A 21,676-nucleotide genomic window follows, 5' to 3' on the forward strand; every position below is an offset into this window, starting at 1 on the left:
CCCCCAGTGGCTCTAGTCCTCAGTGATAAAAAAGCATAAAGAGATGGAACCTCCCAGCAGAGAGTGGGGAGCCAAAGGAATGGCTACAGGTGAGTGATATGCCATAATGTGATAGAGTAAAAGACCTCTGTGCTACCTCTAAAACCTCGGGTAACGAAGAGAACCAGCCTCCTCACTGGCTCATTTATTCCACTCACCATCATGGTTAGACTTGTTTCTCTAATCCCCAAAAATTCCTTTCAGGCTGCTCTGTGTAGGTCTGCTTTGCTGGATGTTGTAGACATACCTATGGTATTCATCTCTCATTTGGGTATAATCCTGAGTGTGGAAGTGATTTGGCCCCTCAGAAAATCAAGAAGAGAGAGAATTGGGCAATACTGTAAGCAGATGCATGCTCTTTATTTATTATTTTTGACCTACAAAACTGAAATTGCCATAGAAAGCCAGTGAGCTTTCACTTGGGACTGCTGTGCAGGACTGAAAGGAGGCAGAGGAATGAAGTACCTCTGCAAGGTTGGATCTTATCTCTGTGGCAAGAGCTGCTTGTGGAACCCAGTTCCCCCTTCGCTCGTTTCGGGCCATCATCCAGATCATGCCAGCTCCTAATGACATGCAGCAAATAGTAAGAGAACTGTCTCTTATCGTCAAATGCATCTGAAGCAGAAATCAGATTCAGCAATATCAGCCTGGCTATTTTATGCATGCCAATGGTTCAAAAGAGAACGTGAGCTGTTGATAGCACTGATACAAGGTTCAAAGGCTGAGAGATTCCTGATGAACAAAGCTAGTAAAGAAAGAGAGTACCTTTTACTTGGTCACCAAAGGTTTATACCACAAATAATAGGTTGTGAATCAATTCTCCCTCTGCACCCGTGAAGGTGAACACATGTATTATGGAAAATATCTCATTTGCAGGGAAGTTTGTGTACAACCTCCAACATAGTTTTGGGAACTATTCACAGGATATCTACATCATCATAATAAAAATATTAAAAATTAATTTGGATTTTCAAAGTCATTGTGAAGTCATGTGCACGTGCAAACACATGCATGCAGAGGAACAGTGTCAGAAGCAGAGGGATAAACAGTGATGGAAGAGCTATGCCAGGTTCTGATCACAGGCAGCAAATTTTAGTTTAAGAACATCTGATAATTCTTGCTTCCATTTAAAACTTTTCCACACCATCATATTTGGTTCTGGTTGGAAGCAAGGAGAAAACCGGAAGAGGTGAAGAAGCCAAAGACATTTTCCACTCCTAGATATCCAAAGCTTTCTAAAATTATTTCAGGTGGAGCAGTCAGAGTTTTTGACAAAGGGTTTAGTCTTATTTAATAGGAGAATTTCATTGTGGTTCTAAAATCAGTTTAATTTGGCCTTATGTCTCTCCTGACATATTTGAAGACATGCTGTTCGTTTCAAGCTGGGACAGCTCTCTGCAAAATCTGGATTTAGTTATAAACTTCCTCAGGGTACTTGCGTCTTACAGCAGGTACATCTAATAGCCTTGATGGATTGTACCAACATCTTCTGCTCATAAGGAGGAGCATGGGAGAAGTGTCACAGGCAAGGGGAGAAACTAAGCAATGAAGAAAACCGACATGTGGCTGTCAGGCTGGCTACAGAAACTCAAATGCTTCAAGGTTTCGCCTGGTTACAAATTGCTATGAGTCTGCTGTAAGTTTAGAACCAGATCTGGGGCCAAGTCAGGGTGCAGTGGTGATGCAGACATTTTTCTGGGTAGAATGGCAAAGTTTTTAGTACGCGGCGTTGCTTTAAACCTTGGCTTCTTGTAAGAGACATCCAATAAAAGTGCTGTTGAGCAGATATTACAGTGATATGGAAGTTACAGTTGGAAATTTACTTCCACTGCTCCCTTCCATGTGCTTGGACTTGGAGACCGGCACGTCTACCTCTAGATGTCTGGGAAGCGGACCTGATAAATGCGTTTTTCTTGCCTGATCAGGGAAAAAAAAACCAAAACCACCCCCCCCCCCCCCCCCCCCAGCATGCGAAGAAGGCAAGGATGACAGTGTGTGAGAATGGCTGCCGGAAAAAAAGCCACACTCACAGGATATTACCTTAATAGAGTGAAAATTAAGAAACGACTGACAACACAGTCTGTCTCCAGGATACCAGCAGTATTTTCACGCCTTGCCAATTATTCTGTTTGCATCAATTTTGGTTTATTTTTATTAAGTTTCATGTTTCTTTTTTTATTTTAAGAGGTGGTATAATAGAGACAAAAAAGGATGAAACCCTAGAAAATATTTAATTTTTGTTTTAATAAGGAAATAATTATTCTTTTTATTCCATCAACAGGAAAGGAACCAACCGATTGGGCTTTCCATGTTTTTCATGTTGTTTTATGCCTGTAGAAAGGTTGGGAACTCTAAGTAGATTATATTGCCACTGAAAGGAAAGAGGGAAATGAGTTAGAGAGGTAGGGTTAATTTCTTTCACGAATATCTAAATGTGTGCATACATATATTTGCTGTGTGCTATTTGAGAAATGCACTTATTTAGCTTTACAAGGTCACCTTAACCTTAAGAATTAATGGAACAGATCATTAGCTATGAGAGGATATAGAAGCAAAGTCCCCAACAAATCGTGCACAGATAATGCAAGCCTATTCCCTGCTGGCTTACCAGGGCCCCATTTATAGCTCGGAAAGGAAGGCAGGGGAGGATTTGTCTTGCTTAGCGATGGGTATCTACAATGCAGGTGTCTATATCCTAGACACACCCCTGCTATAGACATCTGTATGTCATTATCGTTAATGGATACTGAGGAGAGTGCTTCAGCAGATAAAACATAGGTGTTTATTTTAGGATGCGATGAACTGCACCCTAAACAGCATTAGTTATATTGATTAGAGCTTTACTGACTTACAAGGGAAGCTTAGGATGGCTTCCCCAGATGCAAATTTCTACAGCGCATGTCCCTGTATTTACTTGGGCAAATCCCACTGTCTGTACTGTAATTAATCTTTCTCCTAGCCCAAAATGGTCAGCGACGTGCAAGCTGTAGTGATTTCTCTGATGGTCCATTCATTAGTTACTAGACAGTGACCATTTTCTTGTCCTACTCATGCTTCACTGATACTAGACACTACTTGACCTGAAGTGAAACGCTTCTTCTCTCTGAAGATAAGGGGTGTGACTTCGTTGCCACCAAAGGAAGCAAGAAAGGTCTCCGTGACAAAAGTGGGCACTGGGTTATATCCATCAAGAATTTTTCCTAGGTTGTACATGACCTGTTGAGCAGGGAGGATAGATCTGATGCATCAACAGCCCAAATGTTTCACCCAGGTGATAACTATCCAATACAACTGCTGTATTTCAAAGTCCTTCACCTGCTGCATCGCAGCAGCTAGGATTTGTAGAGTGTCATCTTCTGAATTTGCAGCTTTCCTGATTTCCACATTTGATAGGCAAAGAGCTGCATTTGTTAACGTATTTATCACTCTCCAGAAATGTAGGCGAGAGTAACTGCGCAACAGAGAAGGAAGAGTAATTCCAGAAATACAAGGGAAGAGTAACGTCAGACATGCAGTGGAGATTAACCAGGAAAGCCAAAAAGAGGAATCACCCCAGATCTGTGCTTGTCCTGGAGAAGAGAGTGGCTTTCAAAGGAAGCTGCGGCTGTCACCTCCCTCCTTTGGAAAGCTTTTCTCTTCCTCAGAGGAGGAGATTTTCCCTGGGGCTGTTGAGTGAGTAGCCAGTACGTTTTCCTCTGCTCCTGCGGCAGGGCAAGGCTCGGTGCGGTGACTCTTCATCCTCTGCTGCCCTGTGAGGCAGACAGCGTTGGGGACAGCCACGCTTTTCAAAATCAGAAACAACCAAACATTTCCAGCAGAAATTTCACCTCGCAGAGCAAGTTCAAACCTAGCTAAAGACACTGTGTTTCGTAGATGTCTTACATGGACTCTTAAAAGACAGGCTGTGGACCTGCAGCGGTCTGCAGGTCACAAGTGTGAAACCACATGAATTTGAGCGTACTCTCTCGAGTGTCTGGCCAGAGGAACTGCTGAGATTTTTGCCGTTCATACCTAGAAGGCTGTTTAGTGACACAAGCGACAGTGATTGTACTTTCAGTGCTGAAGGTTAGAAACTCAATAGGAGAGGTACTTGATTTTTTTTTTTTTTTGAGTATAACAATTTTCCATTTGTAAAGGCTGATTTTATGAAAGCTTCAGGGTCTGTAGAAATGTGCCCTGTTTGATGAAATTTCACTTAGAAAACACATCAACACTTCCAGTAGGTTGAAATGTTTCATTTAGGCTTTTTTATAACTTCTTGCTGGGATTCCTATTTCCTCTTTAAAACTACAGTACAATGTAACATTAAAGTTAAGATACAAGCAAAACATTCTGATTGACCTAAAATGAACAATTTTTCATGGAGACTTTCTACATTTTGTTCTTTTTATTTTTTTTTCTTTTTCAACAGAGGTAAATTTGAAATTGCAGAACTTCCTTTGGCATAGAGGCAAAAGGCAACAGACCTTTTGTTCAGGTCTATTAAATCACTGGATTAGACACGTACACAGCTATGTTTGTTATCCTCACACCTTACATCAAAAACCTGCCACCCCAGAGTGGTAGAGATCCACAATTGCCTTGTGAAATGGAAAAGATCATGGGAGCTGCAAGCATGTAGTGAGTCAAGTCTGTGTAATTTCCCACTAGGTATGGTATTTGGAAATCTCCCTTTGAGGTAGTATAATTGACTTCTGCGTCTGCTGTTCCTTGGAGACCCAGAGATTCTAAATACAATTTTTTAATAGCATGTCTCTGGGGCCCTATCTCCCTCTGTTATTTTTCCTACTATCTCTCCTTCTTCTTCTTCTTCTTCTTCTTCTTCTTCTTCTTCTTCTTCTTCTTCTTCTTCTTCTTCTTCTTCTTCTTCTTCTCTTTCTTCTTCTTCTTCTTCTCTTCCTCTTCTTCTTCTTCTTCTTCTTCTTCTTCTTCTTTCCCTCTTCTTCTTCTTCTTCTTCTTCTTCTTCTTCTTCTTCTTCTTCTTCTCTTTCTTCTTCTTCTTTTTTTTTTTTTTTTTTTGGTTGATTATGGATATCATGTTCCAGGTGCTATAGGAATATAAGCTGGTTTCCTTACCAAAATCCGTTTCAAGAGATCTTGTGTCATTTTTCCCTGACTTATAATAATAACTTCTAATAATGTGTGAGACTAGGCATTTTGAGAGAAGAGTTCTCCTCCCTTAATTTTTTCCCAAGAATATTTATAATTTCTCTTCAAAATTCTTGATGTCCTAAATCTCCAGGCTTTTGGAGAAGCTCTTCAGGTGACTGCATACTTTGTTCTCCACATTATCACAAACTTCTCTCTAGACCAGTTCCCCTACTACCACTGGGCTTCACTTCTGTTCAGTGAAGATTTCTCCATGAGGGTTTGATGTGGTTATGTGGCAGTGTTCCAGATCCATGATCCCAGTTGAATGGAAGGACCTTAAGTGTAGGCTAGGTGAGGATATGTGCAGAGGAAGAGACTGGGTGATGGAGGAGAAATGGCATGGAGAACAGGGTTGCTGCACTGGAGACTGCAACGCAGAAAGAGGCAGAGGGTGGAATAGCAAGAGTATCAGTCAATCCAAAGAAAAGAAAAAGGATGGACATAGCTGGGGACACAAAGGAAAGAGAAGGGTCATTCACAGAGGAAAGTGAGAGAAAACAGAAAGACCCGCAGCAGAAGAATCAGCAAATGAGGACAGTGCTCTGCCACGAGTCCCAAAGGCTTGCTCTGTTTTCCAGGGGATGTCTGAAGCAGCATAAATTTCTCGGTCCACGCACCTCTCGGAGCAGGCTACATAGCACCCATAGCATAGAGCCTCATACAGCAGAGACACTCCAGACCTTCCCCTTCCTCCTACCTTTCTCTAAAATGACTGTCTCTCCTTCCCATTCCTCTGAGCTGCAGTTTGATGCATGACTGCAAGGATCGTAAGCGGCTGAGTCAAGGGAACTAATAGCCCTTGAACACTTACCTGCAGCTGCTGTGCCTTCCTCTCCAGGCTGTTTCTGCAAGGCATCCACCTGGGCCGTGGCACAGAAAAGTTGCTCACCTTGGCAACTTGCCTATCTTTGAAAATGTGGCCTCTGTATGGTGGGGTGTGTGCTTCCACAGGCACAACCCAGAACTGATGGCTTTGTTTTGTCTTAACAGATATATCGGTCCCTGGTACATCCAGCGGTGAATCCCACCATGGAATAGATGGATGTATAGCAAGGAACAAAACAAAAAGGCAAAGAAAATGTGAGTACAAATGTTGACTGGAACAGTCGTGAAACTAGTGGTATTGTCTAGGGAACGCTGGTACACAGTTTAGCTAGAAAAACGGGCAAGATTAGACTGAAACAGCCAAGGTGCATTAACATTAGTCCCAGGAACATAAAAACCAGCAAAATACCTATTTATTATTGACTGGTTATTATAGAAACATGCTAGAGTAACAGTCATGACTGGAATATAGGTATTGAAGGGTATATGGTTTTCACAAAAGGCAGAAACAAAGTTAGCTGGGATTATGCACATTAAGGGTGTGTTGGTCAAATAAGTAGTAGCAAAGCTAAAAGAGAATTGACTTGGGATAAAATCACTTTGGGGAGGAACCGGAAAAATGTTACCCCTGGGTGTCCGCTCTAGCCCATGGGATCATAAAGCACTTGAACATGTATGAGAGAGAGAGAGGGAAATATAACTAAGAATTGAGTCAGTTTAGAAGGCTGTATTTTCTGAAATGTAGATTGTAAAATAAGTGCTATTAATAAAAGTGGGGCCTGGGTATTCTTGAATGTGATAGCTAAAAGACTTCATCACCAAATAATCACTGAGCCTCATCAAAAGTGCTGCTATTGTAGCCTTGATTTCAGTTAGCAGAGAGAATTTTATAGGAGAGCTTTATGTGGGACCTAACAATAGATTGATCATGAGTTGGATAGCAACATGGTAAATAACAGGCAATTTGATTTTGTCAGGAACAAATTGTATAAAGCCAACCTGATTTCCTACTCTGACAGGTAACAAGCCTTGTAGATAACGACAAAGCACCTTGACTTGTTAGGTTTTGACACTGCCTCATGTGAGACTTCCATTAGCAGGCTAGAGCAATGCAGCCTGGATAAAATTACTATGATATGGATTCAAAACTGTTTGGAAAACCATACTTGTGAAACAGTTATCAGTGATTCACTGAGTGACTAGAAGGAAGCATCAAGTTGGGTACTGTCGTCACTGATGACTTCTGTTATGGAATAATGCTCGCCCTTAATAAATGATATAATACCCTGTTGAAAAGCATGTACATGGTACAGGGGACAGGATTTAAATTCAAAATTATCTAGATGGATTGGAGAAATAATCTGCAAAAAATGGGATGCAAATCAATGAAGATGAGTACAAAGTGCTGAGGAGCAATCGATAGTACCAGCACAAAATGGGAGCAGCTGGATATAGTTCTGCTGAGAAGGATACAGAGGGTTACAGTGGATCACAAACTGCCTGTAAGTCAATAATAGTAAATCACCTGTTGCAAAGAAAGCAAACATCACGCTGGGATGTATAAATAGAAGTGTCGTGTAAGATATGTGAAGTAATCCTTTTTCAGTTTAACCTCAACTGTATCAAGTTTTGGGTGCTACATTTTAAGAAAGATGCGGGTTTCCTGGACTTAGTCCAGAAAACAAAACCAGGAATGCTCAGAGATGTAGAAGCCACAGCTAGTGAGGAAAGATTGAATGAGCTGGGAGCTGCTTAGCCTGGGAAAAGAAGATTGAAAGGGTTTATGAGGAAGGAGGAAGCTGCCACGAAGACAATAACCTTTTCTTTGTGTCCGTGGTAGAGAGGACAAGCAATAATGGTCTTAAATTGCAGGAAAAGAGATTCAGATGAGACACTGGGGAACACTTTTTGAGGGCAGGGAGAGTAATACAAGGAACAGATTGCTTGGGGAGGTTATGGAGGCTCTGCCAGTGGAGGTTTAAAAGAGCAGGTTAAACACATGCCTGTCAGGAGTGATGGAGGTCTGGACAGCTGATCATCGCTTGGGGCAGAGATGGACTACATGAGCTCTCAAGGTCCCTTCAAGTCCTATAGCTATATTGTTCAGTTCAAACTGAGTGGTTGGATAAATAAGAATGAATCATAACTGAGAGTTTCCTTTTATTTCCAAAGGGCAAACTTTGTGCAAGCAAAGAAATTGGTAAGTCAGCTGGACTTGGGAACTCAGAGACTTTAAAGGAGGAGGAGTGGGGGAATACATTTGAGTGGGTAGTGCAAAAGGATTTGGAATTTGTATCCCAGGAAAAGGCAGCAAACTTGGAGGAGATGAATGACCAACTTCTTCTAAAAGCTTAACTTTAAAAACATCTCAGCCACAAGCAGAGAGCCTAGAAGGAACAGAGGAGGGCAGAAGCAGCACGTTATCTACAGTATTAACAAATTCCTGAATGCTGCCATCCCTAAATATGAAGATCAAAGAAGTCATTTGTGGTGGCAGTGCAGAGCAGGTGTGAGGTGAGTGAAGACAAGATGAGCTGGGAGGCTGCAAAGGAGTTGTGGGTTTTCCAGGAACTGTAGTTAGAGAAAGGAGTCTTCCTTTCTCCCTCCACCACTCAATACCCACCGTCATCTCAAAATGCAGATCCGCCTCTGTTTCCCCCCACCTCCAAAGGAGTTACAAAAGTGCCCTGTTTCTACTCTGAACCCAAAGCAGTCACCCATCTGTGCCCCTTGGGCTACTGTTTGTGGTGGCATGTGTGAAAGGGGTATTCGTGCCTCCGGGAGGGGAAGAGAAAAATCAGGACTGGGATGGGGATGTGAGAGGAAGGTCCAACTTACTTCTCTGACTGCCATCCAGAGGAGCAGAGGGTAGGAGCAGCCATTCCCGTTGCTCAGAGGGCATATTCCTGCAGCAGCAGCAGCCACCCTGACCCGTCTGTGTTGACAATCACAGCAAGGCTAGCTTTGCAGCGCTTGGCGTAGGCCAAGAAAGCCGTAGGTCTGCGGCCCTTTTATTACCCCCCCAGCAGCTTGCCGCACTTGATAACTGCCTAGTCCACCTGCACATCAAGGCAGCCTTGGAAAGGGGATTAAGCGACAAAGAAAGGTATGTCTTGGGAGGTCAGAAAATGCAGGGATGAAGTGAGAATTGCCAGAAGTCAAACTGAGTTAGTCCCTGCAAAGGAAATGAAACAACAGAAGGATCCTTGACACTATAAATGAAAAAAGAAGTGGAGCCTTTGTATGTAGTGAGAAAAATTTGCACAGCTCTAAATTAGAGGGATACTTTGCCCCTAAGAGCAGAAATATAGAGTGTGGGGGCAAAGTCAGGTGGACTAATGGGAATAAGTGTCCTGAAAAGGCAATGATTGTATGCAAGATGGAAGCAATTCAGAGAGCTTACTGTGCTCAAACCAGGGAGGCCGGGAAATCACCCTCCCCAGCATGCTAAAAGAACTGGCCCATGAAATCACAGGTCTGGTAGATGGGATTTTTAATAAATCTGTCCAGTCACTGGGGGTTCCTCTGCCTGGATAATAGCAAATGTAGTACCCATATTTAAGAAAGAGAAGGAGAGCGATCTAGGCAGCTGTGGGCTTGTTATTTTGGCCTCAAGGGCATAGATGGATTCAGAGCAAATTATGTCAGAAAGAATAATTGAAGACATGGAATAGAAAATGGGATATAGTGCAATATGCCATTATCAAAAAGAGATTGTGCCAGACTAACTCGATATCTGTCTTTGATAAGGTAACTGATGTTCTAGACAAGGGAAAAGTAGTAGATCTTCTCTATCTGTACTTCATTAAAATTTGGTATGGTGCCACCTGGGAAATTATTAGTTAAATGAGAGAAGATGAGGATTAGTACAAGAATTGTGAGAAGGGTAAGGAACTGGTGAAAGAGGGGAAGGAGGCAGCTGTGCTGTAAGGAAGTTGCTAGGTAAGTTCTTAAGCCTTGGTCTTGGGACCAATGTTTTCAATGATGACTTTTGGCCTAAAATTAGGAGTGGGTTAACAGGCATCATCATCAATGCCTAGAATCACCAGAATATCACACAAGGTTTTGTGGCAATCGGGCTAACAGGGATGTAAGGGAATGCAGCAGCATGAAATACAAAGCCACAGATTTGGGGACTGTGAGCAAGTTTCACCTGGACACTGAAAGCTTATCAGTTTGAAACAACAAAACAGAAGACAGACTTGCTTGTAGCAATCAATCACAGTACAACTATGAGCTCACAACTTGAAATGACCATCCAAGAGGTAAATGAGATCTTAGGATGTGCGAGGGGAGAAGAACACGCTAGACACAGGGGAGTACCACGGTGGTTGTACAAAGGAGGTGTAGACATCACCTGGAACTGTCGGTGTCATTCTTGTCAATCATTTTCAAGCGAGAAGAATTAAAACTGGAGCAAATGTCACCATGGAAAACCTGTATGATCAGGGGAATGGCAAGCCCATCATGTCAGAGGAAACGAGCCTGCTTTGTTCAGTCTAGTCGAAGGGAGACTAGGGGGACACAATTATTCTCTGTAAACACATAATTGGGTCAAACACGAGGGAAGGAGAAAAGCGATTTTAATTGAAGTTCACTGTTTTCACAAAAGTGGTCAGCTAGACTTGTACTGGGTATTAGATGGTTTCTGTCCATCAGAGGAGAGTAGTCCAAGCATAGCTTTTCAAGGGTTACAGTAGGGGCAGACAGTATAAGGTGCTATGAGCATGCCGTGTTGAGGGATGAGACTGTATGACATAGTGAAATCAAGAGGCAGAGCTCAGTGCCTCGGGAGGTCACTTTCTGCTATCGTATCCTCTACAGGCTGGCGAGCAATTTCAGGGCAGTTGTAATTAATGCCTGGTTCCCAAGGAGCTGTATTACTGCCGGTAATATCTAGCAGCCCATATAAAGGTGTCATAGCCATGTCTCCTCTCCTCGGGCTGTGGCCCTCTCCCCTTGCCTGTGTGTGCTGTGTGGATTTGTAGGGACAGTGGGGTGGATGGTGGTCTGAAACGGTGCCAACAGGGTGGGCGCAACAAAGCAAACGCCGCAGACAAACTCAGACACCTTCCTCATCGTACCAAGAGGAGGAGGCAGCAGGATCTACCTCCTTTCCCTTGCTCCTGGGATCTGTGGTCGTTAACAGGTACCCGTGACACCTCTTCCTCATCCCAGCCGTGAAAGGAATTGCTTCCTAATGGGAGTGGAGGGGAGGGTGAGGTTGCAGCCCTCCCAGCTGGTCCAGTAAATTCTCCTAAAAACGGTGTTGGTTCCCTGGGATGTGCTGTGCTCGAGGTGTTGCACACCCATGATGGTCCCACAGGCTGCATGGGGACTGGGGTGGTGTAAGCGGGCCAGATTGCTAAAAAGGACCAGGAACAGAGATTTATACCTCCTCTCGTGAAATCAGGCTCTGCGCGTGTGTGAAACAGTTATGGTGATATGAGAGCTGCTGATGGAGAGAGATCCACCATCCCTTGGGGGGATAGCGGGGAAAATATCCACCCCATTGCCTTGTGCACTCAGAGGGAAATCCCACCTCAGAAAATCTGCCACTAGCAATAGTGACTGATGGCTCTCCCGTACTGGTCGGTGGCTCTTTGCTGAAACTAGTGTAAACATCACAGGTGCCATTGCTGAGAACAGTCGCTCCTTCTATCCTTCATCCCCCAGGGATTTGCTCCTGTCATCCCCTTGTTTTAAGCTGGTGAAGAGAGTATCACAGCCGCTCTTAGTCAAAAGAGGAGGGGGTGGAGGCCCATCTGGGCCCTTGGTTTGATTTCATATTTATGAAACAGCTTAAATGTCAGCTTGAGTGAAAAACGACACCTTCCCAAGCTTCTCATATTAATGCCCGTGGCTGCCACTGGTTTCTTTAGGAAGGCAGCTTGTGGTTTTTCCTCTCGCTCTCCCCCAAAGGCTGCAGGGAAAGATGAATTGGACTGATAGATGAGACTGCAACTGCCGATAAACTGCTTTGCTGACAGGAGAGGGAGAGGGAGATGGGGGGATGGCCTATACTGAGGAAGGAGAAAGGGAGGGAGATGGAGGGAGGAAAGAGAGCCAGGGGAGGATGGCCTATATTGCAGAGAGGTGGGAGAGTGGTCTAAGCTGAAGGGGGAGAGAGATGGGGAAGGAGGATTGTTGACTGTGAGGAGAAAAATAAGAAATAAACCGGCACATGCTAAGGTGAGGGAGATGCGATGGGAAAAATAAAAATAACATGCAAGATCAAAAAAAACCACTGCGGAAACATTAATTATACATGACAATGTATATATGCAAAAAGGAATAAATAAAAATACACCCACCACCAGCAGAAGAACCTCCTCTCGAGCCTGTGCTAAGCACTGCGCTGGATTGCTGGAGGCTGTAGATCTTCTGGCTTTCCGATCTTCTTAGGGCTGCCTTCTGCAGGTGTGTTTGAATGACATGGCTGAATCCTTAAGAAATGCCCAAGGCAGAGCCGAGCCAGGCAGTTCTAGAATATGGCAAGCCGCCTGGGTACCACGCTGCAAGCACGGTGTGATAGCTAGCCAGGGCCAGTCTCCCAAAAGTGCCTCTTTACACGACTGCGCACTGGTATAGGTACCTGAGCTTGCTTGGATATAACTTGGGTATCTGCACATTTCATGGTGCAGGTCTGATGGAGGTGGTTTGTCCTCTTCTCCATCTGCCTGAAGGGGCTAGAACTGAAGATGCCCCCACTAGGACAGGGTTAGAGGCTTCTTCCTGAAGCCAGCTGGACAAGCAGGTTATATGGGCCAGCAAAAGTTGGAGGCTGAACATCTCCAGAAAGTTAAGTGGAGAATTAGAAAACTGCCCTAAGTTCCTTGGTAAAAAAACATTACCTGTTATTGTCTCTGGGAGGAGTCTGATACAGGTTTCTTTTAACGACAAACCCAGAACCTGTTGGGTTGAGTCTGAACAACATTGTTGGAAATGAGGATACTGGAGCAGAGAAAGAGTGGTAAAGCAGAGGAGGGCAAACACCCTGCCTGTTGCACAGATGTGAGGGGCCGGGAAGTGAAAGAGATTTTTTGGCCCTTCCGGGCTGGTTCTTGGGGGACACCATTTGTCCTAGATAAGAATAAGGAAAGGTGAGGGCTCACTGTGAGTATGCTGGGGTAAGGACAGATTCTACTGCATTTGTATTCCAGGAGAGAGATGCACCTGCCTTTTTCACCAGGAGTCGCTGATGGCAGTCTCCAAAGTCACCTGTGGAGTCTAGTGCTCTCGGCGGTAACATCTGCTCCCTTTTCTGTCGCTGAAGGCTTTTGGTTAGTTTGTTGGTTCTTTTTTCCTTTAACCGGGAGATGTCTCTGAAGTCTTATTCTGTCTGGGTTCACGATGCTCAGTACCTCTATCAGCTGTTACAGTGTTTTGAGCATTTTTCTTGGCAATAGCATATCACTCACTTTTCAGCGTCTCAGTCAGTTCTTGTCACTTTTTTCTCCCTGATTGAGATAGTAAAAAAGTCTGCTTCCATTTCATCTTTATCCCCCATGGTCAGCTCTGTTTACAGACTCACTTCTTGCTTTTTTTCCTTGGCAAAGCTTTTCCTTGTGGTCTAGAGCCCCTGTTCTGCTGGGGATCCGAGTCCCTCTGTGCTGACTCTTGTGACATGCCTCGGCTCTGTTTCATTTCCTTGTTTAATCATCCTCCTTCTTGCCGTGGGTCGTGCTAGATTGGTTCCTGACATCACATTTATATGCCATCTGCTGACTAATAACATGCAAGGGCTTGGTTTCCACTAATAACAAGCCAGTCTAGTTTAAGACTATTTAGAGATACTGAACCTTGCTTCCCAGACACTGGCATGCAAGCCGGAGCTGAATGCTTCTCTTGTCACCTCTGTTCTTGGCACTCTGGCTCTACAGCACCCACTTTTTAACAGCATAAAGGACTTTTTTCCCCATATCTTAGACTCTTTGTTCCACTGCTAAACTCAACCAGATCTGTTTATTCTCTCCCCGCTTGAAAGACCTTATCCAAGTCCAGGAGAAGGTCTCACACCTTTATGGGGCTCAGCCCAGCTGGGGAAAGCCTGCCTCAGAAAGGGGTTGCCATTCTCCCTATTGAGTAGTCCTGAGCAGACTTTTGGCGAAAAAGCCTATTTCTGTACCCGGGAATTAGATACGTCTCAGAAAAGTTCCCTGATATTGAGGCTGCTTGGCCTGCAGTGCCTTGCTTCCATGCCACAAAGCTCTCCTTCCCTCCAGACCAAGGCGGCTGTGTGCAAGCTGCCTGTGGGAAAGGATCCCCAGCCCATGCTAAATCACAGGTTGTGCCCAGGAGTCCTCTGGGATGCAGCTGGCTGGGCCAAAACCATGCCAGGGGCTGTGCCAGCAATTTGGCAATGTGGACAGCTGGGTTCCAGTTACTGGGAGCGCTCCTTGTGCCTATTTAAGTCACTATCCAGAAAGAAGAGGATCCATTTGCTTTACAGCACTCAGAACCCTGAGGCTTAATACTAGTTTGCACCTCAGTCCTGGCACTGAAACATTATACCAAGCTGCAGACTTCTGCTCGGGCTCAGGATTTCAAAATCCACCCTAGACAAGGATGGGTGAGCGGTTCCCAGGAGCTATTTCTCGCCTCCTTGCTTGTCCTGCTGTACCAGTGACCTCAGCAGCTTTCTTGGGAAAACAATCAGTTGAGATGATGCAAATTAGACAGAGGGGTTGGAAAAGGCACCTCAAACCGAAGCGGAGAATGACACCTAATTTGATTTTCTCAGAAAAGCCTCTCATGCGGCTGCAGGGAAGAGTGGGATCCTCCGCTTGGAGACAGCATCATGTTGGCTACTAGCAGGTTGTAGCACGCTGGAAGGGCACGCTGTGCAAGGGGGTGGCTGCCTAATCCCGTGACACCGGGTAACCGGCAGCGAGGCTGTGCGCGGTCCAGATCCAAACGTAGCTCTGAGGCACCAGCCTTCTCCCACGGATGGTGGCCAGGGGGTGGCAGGAGGTTTTGGCTCAAGCGTTCCTTCTTCCCTTAGCCTCCCTCTCCTCCATATCCCTGCTGCAGACCTGCAAGTACTCCGCGTTCCCACACAGCATGTGCCCGGCTCCCCGCGGGGCCGGGGAATTAGAGGTGCTAAGTGCTGGAAGGATGAGAAGTGCCAGAGCTGCAGCCGGGGAGCAAGCGAGGAGCTAATTCTGGGGATGAGTGCTCCTGGGCTCCCTGCTCTTCCAGCAAATCCTGGCTGGTAGCATCCGCTGCGAGCAGCCGGGGAAGCAGGCGGGCTCCTGCTGTCTCCAGGTGGAGCTTTTACTCTAGCTCCCGCAAGGCGCTGGCTGAGCTCAGCGAAGGACGCGGCGAAGCACAATGTGAAATTACCTCGGTGCTTGAGCATACATGAGCCCTAAACAAACCCCAGCCTAATGCTCAATCCCCATCGCTCAAATCCTAATTAAACATCCACCCGTAATTCTTCTGTTAACCCTCGCCAGTCAGGGCTGAGTCAGTATCTTTTGAACTGGGCCTTTGGGCTCTTTACGCTTCTGCTCTGGATCCCCTACCTACAGGGTTGAAAAAGTGACCCAGTTTATGGCTGGGAAGGCAACGAAGAGTAACCCTCTGCTCCTTCCCACACTGATCCCTCTAATAATGTTTGACAGCACTGGCAATATTGCTCTGCACTTTGGGGAGATGCGGAGAGGCACCGTAAGAGCCGCAGGTGAACCTTTTCCCCTCACCTCTTGCATGTTGCTCTTTCTTTTAAAACAAAAAAGAAGTGCTTTATGGCTTCTTACTCTCGGGGCAAGCTGGCATTGGCATGGGAACTCATGGGGAAGAGTTGAGCCAGTGCCTGCTGTCTAAAATTGGTTTACAGGTGGGAAGGCCCCCAGGGTATCAGCTGCCTCCTGTTTCCTCTGGGTAAGCAAAGGAACACGGGTGCCTTCTGATGAGAAACAGGTCAGGTATTTTTGCTACAATAGCCTTCTGTCAGAAATGAGCTTCCATGTGATGTCTTGAAATTAGGATGTCATCACTGATATTTTTATTTTGCTGACTGGGGGGAGGGAAATGGATAAAAGTGCAAATGAAAGAGAACCGGGATGGAGGAAAGAGATTAGACAATGTTTAAGCAGTACACATGATTGTTTTCCTTTTTTAAAATGCCTCAGTCATTGAGAAATAAACATTTCTTAATGAAAATAAAGGATCAAAATGAAATATAGTTATAATTTCATTATAACTACTGCTCTTATTGACCCAGCATGTTATGTCTGCATTTTTCTGCTCTACTTAAAAACAGATTAACCAGGTTGTGTTTTTACCCAACTCCAGGCAACCTCTTTTTGGTGGACCTTCTTTGGTGGGGTTCATTCCTCCTCCTTTTTCTGCAGCACTTGGCTCTGAAACTGTTTGTTTTAGGAAGCCATTCCCCTGCTGTAGAGAACAGACCATGTTTAATAATGTGTTTGTTAGGACATTTGCACCAGCTAGAGATGACATATAAATTAAATGAAGGATGTTATACTAAAGCCTGGGCTGGATCAGCCCCTTGCAAGCACAGGGAAGAGAAGAACGCAGTCGTGTTGGGAAAGCAACAAAGAAACAGCCTGTTATTTTGTGACCTGTAGAAAGGACCCAGGAACACCAAGTCTCTGACGGGGAGATTCGGTAGCTTTTTGGGATCACTGTCAGCCTGGGCTATAGGTCTAGCTAGGATGCAGCTTTGCAGGCGCCTCTGTGTCTTTGCTAGGTTGAGTATCTCCTCTCCCAGCGTCTGCACTGCTTCCTTGCACGCAGGGATGGGGCTGCAGGGGTGTGTAATTTCATGTGACTTGCTCTAATATTAATATCTCCATGTGCAGCAGTCATTGCAGTGAGAGTAAACTGTTATTTTTTATTTTAAATGGTTAATATTCATCAAATGTTTATGAAAATACTTAACCCATAATGATGACAAACACAGCGCCTAATAAAGATGGAAGTGAAGATCCTCTTTGTGAATATGTAATCAGAAGAGTAAAGAAAATTACATTAAAAAGACTTCATTATGCCATTAAATGTGTGAAATGACTTTTTCTTCTCCATTTTAATTTTAGCATATTTCTTTTTTTTTTTCTTTTTAAATATCTCTGACACTTTCATGAGACGGGTGCATAAAGAGGCATTGGCTGCTGTAACAAGAAGAACTCTGACTGGCGGCATCCATCATTATTATCCAAATTTTCATTTCATTTATCATTAAGTAAAATCAACACCATTTCTACCAATGATTGTCATTTTTATTTTCCTTAGGGAGAGAGAGATCCTTATTACTGCTCCAAACGCAACACGTTGTTTCAAAACCCTCCGTAGAGCTGCAGGCCCAGAGTCGCTCCCCCCAAACCAGGGGCTTACTGGTGTGCAAGTACGTGCGTCCCTATTTTTGTCTGACACACTGGGGCTTGTAACTGGCACCTCTGGAACTAATAGGGTGAATCTCTGGTGTTTGAAATAAGAAAAGTAAGGGCTTTTCATAGACTCCATTAGGGCTGTGTACTGACACATGCAGGCAAAAACGGGTCAGGCTGTAGGTGGGATGTGTTTCACCTCCTGGGAAGCTGCCCAAAACTTCACAGTACCAGCCCAGCCCTAAACGATGTGCAAGCTCCCATCTTGCTGAATTGCACTATGACGGTAAATCCCTACAGCTTGAAGGAGGGAACACGGTTACCTACGTAGGGGCTGCGATAGACCTCTCTGGGGAGATGGCAAAAAAAGATGCCGCTGAGCACAGCCCTGGGGACAAAAAGGGGTTCATGAGAAAGCACAAAGCTGGCAGCGCCTGGAAGCCTCCCCAGCCTGCATGCCCAGCCTCGCTGATCAGCCAGGGAGAAGAGGCTGCACGGCTCCATTTTAAAGGGCAGCACATGTGCTCCCAGGGGAGGCTCATGAAGCAATCAGTTATGGCTTTCTTTTCAGAAACAGGGAAAAGAAGAAAGAATGTATTTATTTCAGCTGCATGTTAATTGCAGTGTTAATTTAAACAATTAATGTTAGCGAGAAAATCTAGCAGCTCTGTATTTAACATGCACCTTTATTGCAACAGCGTTTCCAAACAAAACATGTTGTCTTCTATTTAGGTTCTTCTGTTGTACTCATCTCCATGGCAGCCAAGTATCATACACCTCTGCGGCATCACCCGAGGCGTGTCCTGTATGTAGAGGCCTAGGGAGTAGGTAAGTCTGCTCTTACCGGCACTTTTTCTGAGAAGTATTAAAACTGCCTCTGGACCTCCTCCCCTTTCCCAAAGAAAGGTCTTTTGGGTAAGGTAGGCTTGCCAAATGCTAAGTTTGATGGCTCCCAATTTATGAAAGATTTCAAGATGACTGCGTTTTTTGTCAGCTGTATGTTTTCAGAAACGCGGTCTCCGTTGCGTGGGGACGTTGTGTCCTTTCACAACGTTGTCCTGCTAGCTCTCCCTCCAAAGCTCAGGAGGGACTTCGATGGGAGGCGAATCAAGCGCGGGTATTCTCTGGGTAAACAGCTTGTGAAGAAGGCTTGAAGAGTTAGGAGGGGGGAGGAGGGTCCACGAACCAAACCTGTAATGAAGAGACTTCCCAATCAAAATGTGATCAAAGAGGCTGCTGCCTTCTCTCAGCCTACTCCTTTCCATCTGAAAGAGCTGACAAATGGTTATGTTGTGTTTGCAATTACAGTTCTCTGAAAGTGATAAATTATTGCGATTATTCCTAAATACAGGACTTTTACGTGTATAATTAATACATAGAAGAGAATATCTGATAAGTGGTAGGCCACGTTCCAGTTCCATTTACACCATAATAGATCTGGAGTAGCTCCAGCTGTCCCTGTTCATGGAAAGCTGCTGTTAAATTGGGCTTGCACACTCGGAATACCTTGCAGAAGTCTTCCCTGTCAGAACAACAGAGAACAGAGTACAGCTCATACATTTTAGTCCCCACATCTAAAAATCTCAGTTCTAGGGTTTCTCTTTCCCAATGATCTGCTGACAACTTTCTGCCGCAATAAGAGGGGACTTGTCTCTTGCGTACTGCACTGATTATGTCCAATAGCAAGTCCTAACCTACTAGCACCAGGTTCTGAGTGCAGTCTAGCCCCGAAGTCACCTTATTGCAGGTGAAAAACATGGCTATGGAGCATGTACCGAATCACCTGGTCGTTGCGCCAAAGGACAAGATGCACAGCCTTTGTCACAAGAACCTGCCTTCTCTCCTGATGTCTGTCGGTGGTGAGGAAAAGCCAGTCCTACGTTTCTCCTAGCTGAGTGCTTCCCTAGAGCATGAGTACTGTGCTCAGAGCTCAAAGTCTGTGATGTAAGGCCGGCACTAACAGCAAAAAATACTCTAAACGCAGAGCCAGCATAAGAATAGGAAAAGGAAATTGTGTAGTAATACAGTCTCCTGACACGGTTACCCATTAATGCCAGCTTTAAAGGTTAATGCAATTTAACTCGCTCTCGGCTATTACTCTGAAATAACATACCAAAGCCGCCTCTATAAGCAGATAACAGATAAGGATGCTTTATGATAAACACCCACAATAAAACTGCAGAACTTTACAGTGTTATGCTTGCAGGAGTGGCAGATTTGCCTTTATTTGTGCATGTGTGTGTATGGAGGAAAGCAGAGAGGAGAGGAGAGAGCTGGAAGAATAATTCTTGGCTCTTAGACTATCAGATAGCTTGATAAATCTGTCTTGTGTGTGTTGCTTCTTGCCAATACGCTGGAAATGAATTGACGTATCGCGTGTCTGCTGCAAGTCGAGTTTCCTTCTGCACTGGCAGTAACAAAGGTGCTGCTCTACAAACCACCCATGAGAAAATTTGTTGGGTTTTATTTATTTGTTTGTCTTTTGACAAGGCAAACCCCATCAACTTTACTGTATAACAGTAAAATGCAGAGCTTTCTCTTCCCCCCCCCCCCCATCTTTTGTTTTAAAGTTCTGTAAAATGCTTCAGTGTGAAGTTTTTCTTCAAAATAATAACTAAAAAAAGGCATAATCACATTGCACTATGGAAAGCGTGAGGCATCTTAGTGCAGGACTTACTTTGTCTCCCTGTGGAATACACAGAAGGTACATAAGCATACACTGCCTGGGGATTATTGTAACTTCTCATTAACATTCTTCAAGCACTTTGAGATCTTCCATTATATTCTTTCACAGGTTAAAGGACAAGATTTGCATGTCTACGGGACAGTGAAATATTTTTACTAGAAAATATTAGCCTTAAAATTTTAGGGCTCAAGAAAGACACTGTAGGTTTTGTATGTCAAACACACACACGCATAAAACACACACATGCACACACAAGCAGGCAGGGATTGCTAACTCTTAAATTACTAGGCAAAAATCTCCGAGCTCTGCTGCAAAGGGGCTGTTCAGGAGTCACGGGACAGATCCGCTCGCCCTGCCGCCTTTGCACTCAGAGTCTTCCCCTCCCTCACCAGCGTGACACTTTCAGCCCTGCTTTTTGCCAAAACGCTGACATTAGCAAGCAGTGTCAGAGACTTGGCATGAAGCTGAGAGGTCGTGCAAAGCTAGTGCACTGTGATTTTTGTACAGATGTGCCTTGCCTCAGCTTTCTGACTTTCCATTATTCCTTTGAATTACCTTTTCTACAAAGTTGATTATGTCTTTACATTTGCAGGGCAGTCGGGTTTTTTTTTTCTCCCTCCAGAATTGTCTGTTGTTCCTCAGGACGCTTTCATTTTTCTGTTCAGCATCTCCCTTTTCTGTTTCACATTTTCTTTGCCTTTTTGCTGGAATATGACATTGCCTTGAAAAGGATTAATGCAATTCTGGCAAGGGTATTTTCAGAAAGGGAGGTATTTTAGTAGTACACTCATATGAGGGACTGAGGAAGCCTCGCTTAAAATATTGTGGGCAATTTGGGTCACTTCTGATCAAAAAAGGGAAAGTGACGTATAGTCAAGAGTTGTGAGAGTGATTAGGGGAAGTGGCAGACCTTTAAAAAGTGTGTGTGGGAGGCTTGGTTAGATTAGCAAAAGAAAGATGAGAAGGACTACAGTTTTTCTTCATAAATACACTCTTTGTAAATACCAGGATGGAGAATTGTTTCAGCTGAAGAAAAGCAGTGCTGAAAGATCAGATGAGTATAAATTAGCTTGGAAATCAGGAGAAGGTTTCTAAACTTCAAAGGAATGAAGTTCTGGCCTTCCATGCAGGATAACAAGGGCAAGGAACTTAAATAATTAAAAAGTAGAGCTTGCTGAGTTCATGGAAGGAATTACACTGCATTTGTATTTTAATTAATTAATTTCATGCTTCAGAGCTCCCACTGACCACTATTGGGGTAAAGAAGGAATTCCCTTCATTTCCTAGTCCTTTATTCTCTGGGATGTGTATGTAAGGGTGGGAGGAATGAGGAGTGGGGAGAGGGCAAATTGATCTTCCTTTGAAGCATTAAATTGCCCAAACAAGGAACTGGCCAAGGCTAAAGACAGGATAGTAGGTGGGTTATGCTGGTGCTCCTGGTGGTACTGCCTGACTGATGTGTCTTGAATTAAAAGCTTTGACTGGATGTGGGATCGGGAAAGAATTTTCTTCTGGACTGAAGAGCGAGGATTGTTTAGAGTGATTGCTCATCTGTTCTTCCTCTATAGCCATGTGGAGCATGATCCACGCTCAAGAAATATCTGAGTGTGCCCACCTGCAT

Source organism: Aquila chrysaetos, chromosome 7, assembly GCF_900496995.4.
Source record: "Aquila chrysaetos chrysaetos chromosome 7, bAquChr1.4, whole genome shotgun sequence".
Classification (NCBI taxonomy): Eukaryota; Metazoa; Chordata; class Aves; order Accipitriformes; family Accipitridae; genus Aquila; species Aquila chrysaetos.